The sequence below is a fragment of the Sminthopsis crassicaudata genome, chromosome 4, assembly GCF_048593235.1.
Source record: "Sminthopsis crassicaudata isolate SCR6 chromosome 4, ASM4859323v1, whole genome shotgun sequence".
Classification (NCBI taxonomy): domain Eukaryota; kingdom Metazoa; phylum Chordata; class Mammalia; order Dasyuromorphia; family Dasyuridae; genus Sminthopsis; species Sminthopsis crassicaudata.
In genome coordinates this window covers 418,487,694-418,499,032 of record NC_133620.1, presented here as the reverse complement: position 1 = coordinate 418,499,032, position 11,339 = coordinate 418,487,694, and positions in this window count along the sequence as shown.

Below are 11,339 nucleotides of genomic sequence, written 5' to 3'. Positions count from 1 at the left end.
CAAATTTAAATTGTATGTTCTTACCTCTCTGCTCTTATACCTTATCTATTTCTTCTTTCATTTTATCAATCCAGGAGCAAATGAAAAGAAAACGTATAAAAAAGAAATGTATAAATCTTAAACCATTAATATGTTAAATATCAATCATATCATCCTCTATGTTTCAGAAAAAAATCAACATATTCCTTATTACCCTTCTCACTTTCTTCCCCCTTCATGTCTGTTAAGAAACATCATTATCATTTATAATCTCCTTATTAAGACAACTCTGAGATACCTCTACACACCTGTCAGATTGGCTAACAAGACAGGAAAAGAGATTGATGAATGTTGGAGGAGATGTGCCAAAAGTGGGACACTGATACATTGTTGGTGGAACTGGGAATGAATGCAACCACTCTGGAGAGCAATTTGGAACTGTGCTCAAATTATCAAACTGTGCATACCCTTTGATCCAGCAGTGTTTCTTCTGGGCTTATATCCCAATGAGATTTTAAAGAAGGGAAAGGGATCTGTGTGTGCAAGAGTGTTTGTGGCAGCCCCCTTTGTAGTGGCCAGAAACTGGAAACTGAGTGGATGCCCAACAATTGGAGAATGGCTGAATAAATTATGGTATATGAATGTTATGGAATATTATTGTTTTGTAAGAAATGACCAGCAGGATGATTTTAGAGAAGCCTGGAGAGAATTATATGAACTGATGCTAAGTGAAATGAGCTGAACCAGGAGATCATTATACATAGCAACAAGACTATATGAGGATCAATTCTGATGGACATGATTCTCTTCAACAATGAGAGGATCCAAATTAGTTCTACTTCTGCAGTGACAAAGAGAGTCATCTTTCCAATTATTTAAATCTGACTTTATTTTTGTGGCAAGTGTTTTGTAATTTTGCTCATATAATTCCTGACTTTTCTTTGGTAGATGGATTCCCAAGTGTTTTATACTCTCGACAGTTGTTTTGAATGGAATTTCTCTTTGTATCTCTTGCTGTTGCATTTTGTTGGTGATGTATAAAAATGCTGAGGATTTATGTGAATTTATTTTGTATCCAGAAATTTTGCTAAAGTTGTGAATTATTTCTAATAATTTTTTATTAGACTCTCTGGGGTTCTCTAAGTATACCATCATATCGTCTGCAAAGAGTGACAGTTTGATTTCCTCATTATGTATTATTCCTTTAATCTCTTTCTTGAATCTTACTGCTGAGGCTAGCATTTCAAATACAATATTGAATAGTAATGGTGATAGTGGGCAACCTTGTTTCACTCCTGATCTTACTGGGAAAGGTTCCAGTTTATCTCCATTACATATTATGCTTACTGACAGTCTTAAATATATGCTCCTGACTATTTTAAGGATTAGTCCATTTATTCCTATACTCTCAAGTGTTTTTAGTAGAAATGGATGTTGTATTTTTTCAAATGCTTTTTCTGCATCTATTGAGATGACCTTATGTTTTTTTTGTTGTTGTTGTTTATTAATGTGGTCAATTATAGTAATAGTTTTCCTAATATTAAACCAGCCCTGCATTCTTGATATAAATCCTAATTAATTATCCTGGGGATAATTTTTGAAGTCTTTTTGCTAATATCTTATTTAAGATTTTAGCATCAATATTCATTAAGGAGATTAGTCTATAGTTTTCTTTCTCTGTTTTCAACCTACATGGTTTAGATATCAATACCATGTCTGTGTCATAAAAGGAGTTTAGTAGGACTCCTTCATCCCCTATTTTTTCAAATAGTTTATATAACATTGAAGCTAATTGTCCTCTAAATGTTTGGTAGAATTCACATGTAAATCCATTGGTCCTGGGGATTTTTTCCTGGGGAGTTGATTAATAGCTTCTTCTATTTCTTTTTCTGAAATGGGACCTAAATAAGCAGTTTACCTCCTCCTCTGTTTATATAGGAAGCCTATATCTTTGGAGGTAGTCATTGATTTCACTTAAGTTATCAAATTTATTGGCATAAAGTTGGGCAAAGTAACGCCTTATTATTTCTCTAATTTCCTTTTCATTGGTTGAAAGATCCCCACTTTTCATTTGTAAGACTAACAATTTGATTTTCCTCTTTCCTTTTTCTGATCAGGTTTACCAAACATTTTTCTATTTTATTGGCTTTTTCATAAAACCAATTCCAACTTTTATTTGTTTATTCAATATTTTTTATGTTCAATATTATTGATTTCTCTTTTTAATTTTAGAATTTCAAGTTTAGTTTTTGGTTGGGGATATTTAATTTGGTCTTTTTCTAGCTCTTTAAGTTGCGGGCTTAATTCATTGATCTTCTCTTTCTCTATTTTATTCAAGTAAGCCTGTATAGATATAAAATGTCCCTTAATTACCACTTTAGCTGCATCCCACAAAATTTGGTATGATGTCTCATCACTGACATTATCTTGGGTGAAATTATTAATTGTTTCTCTAATTTGCTGTTTCACCCAGTCATTCTTTAAGATGATAATATTCAGTCTCCAATTACTTTTTGGTCTATTTATCCCTAACTTCTTATTGAATGTAGTTTTTATTTCATTGTGATCTGATAAAAAAAAAAACATTTATTATTTCTACCTTCCTGCATTTAATTTTGAGTTCTTTATGTCCTAAAATATGGTCAATTTTTGTGTAGGTTCCATGAACTGCTGAGAAGAAAGTGTACTCCATTCTCTCACCATTCAGTTTTCTGCAAAGGTCTATCATACCTAGTTTTTCTAATGTTCTATTTGCCTCTTTAATTTCTTTCTTATTTGTTTTGAGTTTTGATTTATCTTATTTTGAGAGTGCAAGTTTGAGATCTCCCAAACTGTCTATTATAGTTTTGCTGTCTATTTCTTCTTGCAACTCTCTTAACTTTTCCTTTAGGAAGTTAGATGCTATACCTCTTGGTGCATATATGTTTAGTATTCATATGGTTTCATTGTTTATGCTACCTTTTAGCAGGATATATTTTCCTTCCTTATCTCTTTTAATTAGATCAACTTCTGCTTTTGCTTGATCTGAGACAAGGATGGCAACTCCTGATGTTTTGACTTTACCTGACGTAGAATAGATTCTGCTCCAACCTTTTATCTTTACTCTGTATGTATCTCCCTGCTTTAAGTGTGTTTCCTGTAAACAACATATTGGAGGGTTCTGACTTTTGATCCAGTCTGCTATCTGCCTCCGTTTAATGGGAGAGTTCATCCCATTCACATTTACAGTTAAAATTACTAATTCTATATTTCCTGCCATCATATTATCCCCAGATTATGCTTTTTTCCCTTGACCCACCCCTGAACCCCTTCCCCAATATTTAATTCACAGACCTCCCCTTTTTAGTATCTCTCCCCACTCCTTCCAAGTCCTTTCTTTCCCTCATTCCCTTTTCCTTTTTCCCTTTTCTCTCCCCCCTTTTAATAAGGTGAGAGAGGATTCTCTGAAAAACAAATATGTCAATTATTTACTCTTTGAGCCTATTCTGATGAGAGTAAGATTCACACAATGTTTCTCCCCCTCTCAAAATTCCCTCAGATGTGGTAGATTTTCTATGACTCTTCCTGGGATGTAGTTTCTCTCTTTTTATCTCTCCTTTCACTTTTTCTGATACTATTCCCTTCCCTTTACCACTTCCCTTTTTTATGATAGATCAGTAAAATCAAATTATCCATGTGGACTTTCTGTATATCCGCAATAGAAATATAATTCTCAAGAGTTCTTTTTACCTTTCTCTGCATCTCTTGAGTCTTGTGGATGTAGATCAATTTTTTTTTTTTTTTTGTTTAAGTCTAGTTTTTTTCTTAGAAACAAATGGAATTCCTCTGTTTCATTAAATATCCATCTTCTTCCATGGAAGAAAATGCTAAACTTAGCTGGGTAGTTTATTCTTGGTTGAAATCCTTGTTCTTTTCCCTTTCAGAATATCAGGTTCCAGGGCCTTTGATCCTTTAATGTGGAGGCAGCCAGGTCTTGAGTGACCCTTATTGTGGCACTTTGATATTTGAATTGTTTTTTCCCCAGCTGCTTGCAATATTTTTCCTTTGTTTGATAGTTCTGCAGCTTAGTCACAATGTTCGTGGAGTTCTTTTTTTAGGGTCTTTTTCAGAAGGTATTTGATGAATTCTTTCAACGCCTATTTTCCCTTCTGTTTCTATTATCTATGGACTGTTCTCTTTGATGATTTCCTGTAAAATAGAATCTAGGCTCTTTTTTCATCATAATTGTCGGGAAGTCCAATGATCCTCAGATTATCTCTCCTAGATCTATTTTCCAGGTCTATAGATTTTTCCAGTTAATATTTGACATTATTCTCCAGATTTTCATTTTTTGGTTTGTTTGTTTTGGGTTCTCAATGAAGCATTCATTTCTATTTGTTCAGTCCTGATTTTTAATGAGTTATTTTCTTCATTCAGTTTTTTTAGTTCTTTTTGTATATGTCCAATTGAGTTTTTAAATGAATTATTTTCCTCTGTTAATTTTTTTTTCCATTTTGCTATTTTTTTTTTATTGAGTTATTTTCTTTTTCTAAATCACAAATCCTACTTTCTTGGGAATTTTTTATCTTTTCCAATTCAGAAATCCTACTTTTCTGTGATTTTTTTAACCTTTTCTAATTCACAATTTTTTCCCTGCACCTCCTGTGAATTCTTTATTTTTTCCAACTCAAATTTCAGGGCATTGTTATTTTCTATCATAGCTTCACTTTCCTTTCCCATTTTTCTTCAAACTCTCTTAACTTTTTAATAGTCTCTTCTAGGAGAGAGTTATGTGATGGTGGGCAGGTATCATTCCCCTTTAGGGTGTTATCTGGAGACTTTCTGCTGTTAGCCCCCTGGGTCTTGAATATCCGGAGGTATACTTTTCTGTATAGAAAGTATCAATCATTCTCTTCAGTTTCTTACTCATTCTTAACATTCTGTGGGGGGAGTCTGCCCTTTGCTAGGAAATTTACCAGCTTCCTCCCAGAACAGGGATAGGATGCAGCAATCCTGTGAATTTCCTTCCCCCCTGGAAATGACTTAGAGGTACTCAGCACAGCTTTCTTGCAAGGAGTGCCCATTGAAGGACACCAGCTGTGTAGCCTAACGACTTGCCTGAGGGTAGGGGCTGAACAGTAACAGTGTCACAAAACCCAGCCAAAGCCTCCTGTGGAGCCATGGATATTAGCAGCTGATGTGAAAAAAAACCCTGCGCTGAAACCAGAAGTGTCTGCCCGGAAACCACAGTTTTTGCTGTGAAGGTTCAGCTGCTGTGGGAGTTCTGTTGCTATTGGAGTTTTGCTACTGGAAGAATTCCACTGCCTCAGGCTGTGGATTAGAGGCTGCCCGAGTTATGTCCCCCACTGTTCAGGTTCTTAACTGCCCCAAGGATAAGCCCCAGACAGTAGCAGGCAGCTGCACAGCAGGGCTGAGATAGGTGTTAGTTCACTTCTGATTTGGGGTGATTATATTTTCTGGCTTTTTACTTTAAAGTGTCTTTGATTTCTCTTCTGATCTGCTGTTTTATAAGCAGAGTAGAGCTATCAGCCTATTCCAGATTCTTCCATTTCAGAAGCTTCTTTGATCCCAAAGTTCTCCCCAGCCCATTTAGCACAATGTCCTAGCCCCTAGTCCAACCCTGTCTGTGCCAATCTTTTTTTTTCCTCCCCTCAGAACCGACCTTTTCTGTTGCAATTCCAGATTCTCTTCATCTGGTAAATTGTCCTTCTAATCCTTGTGATTTTTATCAGTCCAGCATTATTTTTGAGGATGATTTAACTAGTTGGTATTGATGGAAGAAAGGAGCTTAGAAATTTGCATGTATCTTCTCTGCCATCTTGACTCTGCCCCTGGCTTCAGTGAAATTATGCAAAACATTTCCATAAAAGTCATGTTGTGAAAGAAAATTTTACTTCCCTCCCCCTAGGGAAAAATAAAATAAAATTTATTTTGCTCTATCTTCAGATATAACCAGTTCTTTCTCTGGTCATGGATAACATTTTTCTTCATAAGTCCTTTTGAGTAGTCTTGCATTAGCATATTTTTGAGAGTAGCAAAATCTTTCACAAGTGATCATCTCCCTACAATACTATTACTTTGTATAGAGCACTTTTCACTTCCCATGAACTCATAAAGGACTTTTCAGATTTTTCTGAAACCATCCTGCTCATCATTTCTCATAAAATAATAATATTCCATCATAATCACTTACCAAAATTTATTCAGCCATTTCCCAATTCATGCGCATTTTCTCAGTTTCTACTTCTTTTCCCTGAGAAAAGCGTTGCTATAAAATTTTTATATGTATTTTCCTTTTTTTTTTAAACAAAATCTCTTTTAAAATACATGCCTAGTAGTGGTATTGTTAGGTCAAAGGATACAAAGGAGTTATCTTCTGAGTATCTGTGATATCTCATTAGTGTACATGCAGTCCTAGCCTTTGTAATATCTTATCTTAAGGTATTTAATATGTTTTTCAGGAGACTGCTAAAGTATTTTTTTTTGATGTGTATGATTGCACATGGTTTTTGGTAATATCATGGTATAGAGGAGTGGTAACATATTTTCATATCTCTCAAACTACTAGAAATTTTATCAGTTATTTCATTCATTCTCAACTGTTTAATTTTTAAGTATGAATATACAATTTGAATAGACACATTAATGGAATTTCCAAAAGTTGAATGTAATTATCTTATAATGTGTACATGACTTTGATGTTAATTACACTTAATCAAAATAATTACTGCAAATGAAAATGAATGTTGGTATACTCACATCATTCTAATTAACATGCTCTTCTCACCATTGTTTTGCCTAAGTAATGTTTAAGTTACAAAAGTGTTTGTTATTATTTTAAACTCAGGTTACAATCATTCTTTTCTTCTGAAGCTATGTTAACAATTATTATACAGGATCCAAATCATATTAAACATAAATGAACTGATTATAAGACCTATAAATATTAGATCTCATTTAGATCACCTAAAATGGTCAGTTTTAATACCTACCTATTTTCTTCTCTGAACGTCACTGTTGCTTCTTAATATTTTCTCCATCCATGCAATTATTAGAATTCTAAAGTGTGAGGATACTTTGAAAAATTCCTTCCCTTGATTTTATCTAAGTCATTTGTTCCTTGAATACATTTTCAGTTGGCCATCACCTTCCTTCCTAAACTTTATCTCCTCAATATATAAATTTTTGACTGGTGACCATATTCTTGTAATCAGGAAAGTTAATAGTGAATTTAGGGGAAAAACAAGCAATTAATCTTTAGGCTTTTATCCTCTATCATTTATTTCCTCTTTGGAAATTTATGTTAAAATTGAAACAGAATCCGCAAGTGATAAAAATTCAACTTGTAGTCTATATAATTTCAGCTATTGATTCTTAAAAGAATCTGTCTATAGAAGTGTCAGAACATTTGATGATTCACTTTGGTGTAGAGTTCCTTCACCAATTTATTCCTCCCAATTAAAAAAGCATTTGTCAGAAATATTTTTTTATGTAAAGATATTTATCAATATGTAAATATATTGATAAATATTTGTCTTTCTGAATTATAGATGAACAAATGCTGACAGATTATTTCAATAAGATTCACATATGTATATCTACATGCACAGAAGTACACACACACACACACACACACACACACACACACACACACATATATATATATATATATATATATATATATATATATATATATATATATATATATATATATATATATGCTCACCTAGATTACAAATAAATCTATCTAGAGAGATATCTACCTAGAAATTTAGATCTCTACAAATCTATATATGTGTGTGTATATTATATACAAATTATCCAAATAATTTCTATGTGATTATTACCAAAATTTCTGAGACTCTATACATCTTTCATTTGAATTATGTTAGATAACTGTTTTTAACTAAAATATATTATCTTTTATTTTTATATTATGTACATTGTCCAATATTTTTCTCTCCCTTTCCCCCAAAGAGCTATCTCTTAGCAAACAAAAAAAAGGGGGGGAATTCATTAATTTATCAACATATATAAAAAGTTTGAAATTGTATAGAATATTCCATATCCATAATCTCCCCCCCCATTCCAAAGAAAAGAAGTGCATAGTCATAACTCTACATTGAGGCCATGATTGTTCATTATAATTTCTCATTATTTAGTTTAAATGACTTTGTTGTTTGTGGTTCTTATACTGTATTTATAAACACATACATATGTAAACATATGTATATGCATATGTACATATCTATGTGTATGTATACATATATACATATATGCATATGTACATATATATATATATATAAAGGTTTGTTCATATCTCAGTTGTAATCCTTCTCTGGAAGGAGATCTTTTTTCTCTATAATCTTTTACTCTGTGAGCAGATTTCTTGGGAAGCTTCTGCAGCCTCCAGCTAGACTTTCTCATTCCCAACTCTGGGAAGGAGAACTCTCAACTTCCCAACTTCCCTTTCTCCATTCCAACTCTGTCCCAGACCCAATTACTACCCAGACCTGACTACTACCCAGACCCAATGCTGCCCTCTTTTATCCTTGCAGAGATTGTAGTGAAAACTTAATGGGGCTTGGGGAAATACTTCAACCAATGAACTTGCCCCTCTTAAAGGTGCAAACTTCTTTTAAACATGTAAACTCCTCATCAGAAGTCCAAAGGTGTAAACTTCCCTCAAAGGCCAGAACCAAAGGTGTGAATTCTGAGCTAGAGAATTGTTTAGACAACCTGAGTTCTCATCTTGTAATCCTAACAACTCCTTCTTTCTTTTGATTTAGAACAGGGTGGTCATGACATTGAAACATAAATCCATCAATATGGGAGGTATTACACATAATTACATAAATTACACAAATACATAGTAACATAACACATGCTAGAAGTGATGTAACAAATAGCATGATCAAATAATCATAAATTGAGAATTTATGCATGCCCATAAGTCCGTTGTCCATTAGTCTCATCTTGTGTTAGGAAATCTAATGATTCCTGCTGGTTTTAAAGTTCTTTAACAGTCTTCTTATTAGCCATGCTCTTTCAGTGTCAAATGTTTCTTAGATCTTCTCCTTTGTTTTGAAGTTTTTCTCTTTTTTTGTCTCTCTCCAGGTGCTTGTTGACACCCATCTGTTTCCTTCTTCATCTGAAGAAATACAAGCAAACCCTCTCCCCCAAGCAGTTAACCTATCTAATTTCCTCCTATTTACCACTTTCTAAATCTTTTCTCATCATCTGGCAATTACACTGGAGCTGTTTGCACTGGACACTACCCTGATGGTTGAAAAAGCCTGTGTTCTTTCCAAGTGTAATACATTTCTTCTACCTGATTGATTTTTGGCTGACTTTTCAGGTAATCCCTTTCTACCATGTGATTGCTTTTTCTGCTGGTTGATCAAGTCAGAGTCCTGACCTTCTAAAGGCTCTTTGGTTGTAACCTTAGCTGCTATCATGACCCACCTATTTTTTTGATTGATATCTTGGAGCTGGGCTTCATCTCTGATTTGCCTGGAACAATCTACATTCAGAGGCCCAGTGGAAGCCCTTGTGACATTTTGGACATGGGGTTTTAGGTCTTCTCTCATCCTCTCTTCTCACTCTATCTCCATATTTACACATAGCTTTTAGATGTCCAATTTTTCCACATTGGAAACATTGACAAATTTCTCTAGAAGTCCTTCGTCAACAGGGACCCTGTCTTTCCATATTTATAATAGTCTGAGTATAAAAAGTGTTTGTTCCTACTGTAGCACAGTGTCTTATGATCTCCTCTAAAAAAGCATCTTTATCTAGTTCCCATATAATTCTCTTGCAAATCTCATTGGCATTTTCCTTAGCCAGATGTCTGGTCATTATTTCTGTAGCTGCATTTTCTCCAATAGTTCTTTTGATAGCAGTTTGCAAACGTACCACAAAATCTGCAAAAGGTTCATTGGGACCTTGCTCTATTTTAATGAAAGCCTCCCCCTGATCTTTCTGTCAGGGGAGGGAACCCCAAGCTTTTATTGCAGCCTTAGCAATTTGCTCATATACTGTCATGGTATATTTAACCTGTTCTGAATTCTCTCCATACTGACCTTCACCAGCTAATTGTTCAAAAGTGAATTGTGTGTTAACTCCTGTTTCCAAATTGCATCTGACTTGGTTCTTACATAATTCATGAAACTCCTCAAGTCACAACAGATTTTGTCCAGATTCTAAACATGTCCTTGCTATGGATTTCCAATCATTCCAGGTTAGGACTTCATAAGACAAAACCATCTAGTAACATTTTAACATGATGTAGCCCCATAAAGGATACAACCTTTTTTCAAATTTTTAATTTTATTCAAATCTAAAGGTGTATATCTTCTCCTTTTTTGACCTACAGAGTCAATATCTTCAATCCCAGGATATGCATGTATAAAATCACTTATATCCTGTCCTTCTCTCTTAGCTTTAACCAATGCTTTTTCTAATCTTGTCATAGGCTGCTTAACAGGTGATTCTGTTTGTACTTCTGCCTCTTCTCCTCCTCCTTCTTGCTCCACCTCTGAAGGGTTAATTGAGGGAGGAGATGGGAAATGTTTCTGTAGCTCAGAATTGTACTTAACTTCATTGTTATCTGATTCATCCTTTTCACCTAGTTTAGTTGACACCTCCCCATTTTACACCTTCTTTTCCTTTAGAATAACAATTTTTAAAGCAACTTGGATTAAATTGTAGTTATGAAGTGTATCTTTGGAAATTGAGTTTGGTTTAGAATGGTAGTGTTCACCTAATTGCTCTCCTACTTATTTCCACTCATCTGGATCCAATTATTTTTCCAGAGAAAAACAAGGACATATGGCCTGCATAGTTTTTTTAAAGTTCAATAATCTCCTCCAAAATTATAATCAATCCTTGGCTTTTCATAACCTTGATAATGCTCTCTAAACATTCTCCTTGAGCAGAAGGCATTTGCTGCATTTCACTTAAATTCTACTTTAGCTCTTTAATAAAGTTTCCTTATTACTCACACCTCTGGGTCAGAGAGACTTTTCCACTGAGATCTGGATCAGAGGCTTTTCCATTGGAATCAGGATCTTGTCAGTCACTCTTCCGGCGCCAAATTGTGAAGGTACAGCCTAGCTTCTCTGAAGGGCTCAGAATAAGTCCTGCCTCAGAACTGCCATCCTAACTCTGTCCCAGACTCAACTACTACCCAGACCCAATGCTCCCCTCTTTTATCCTCGAAGAGATAGTAGTGAGGACTTAATGGGGCTTGGGGAAATATTTCAACCAATGAACTTGCTCCTCTTAAAGGTGCAAACTTCTTTCAAATATGTAAACTCCTCCTCAGAAGTCCAAAGGTGTAAACTCCCTTCAAAAGCCAG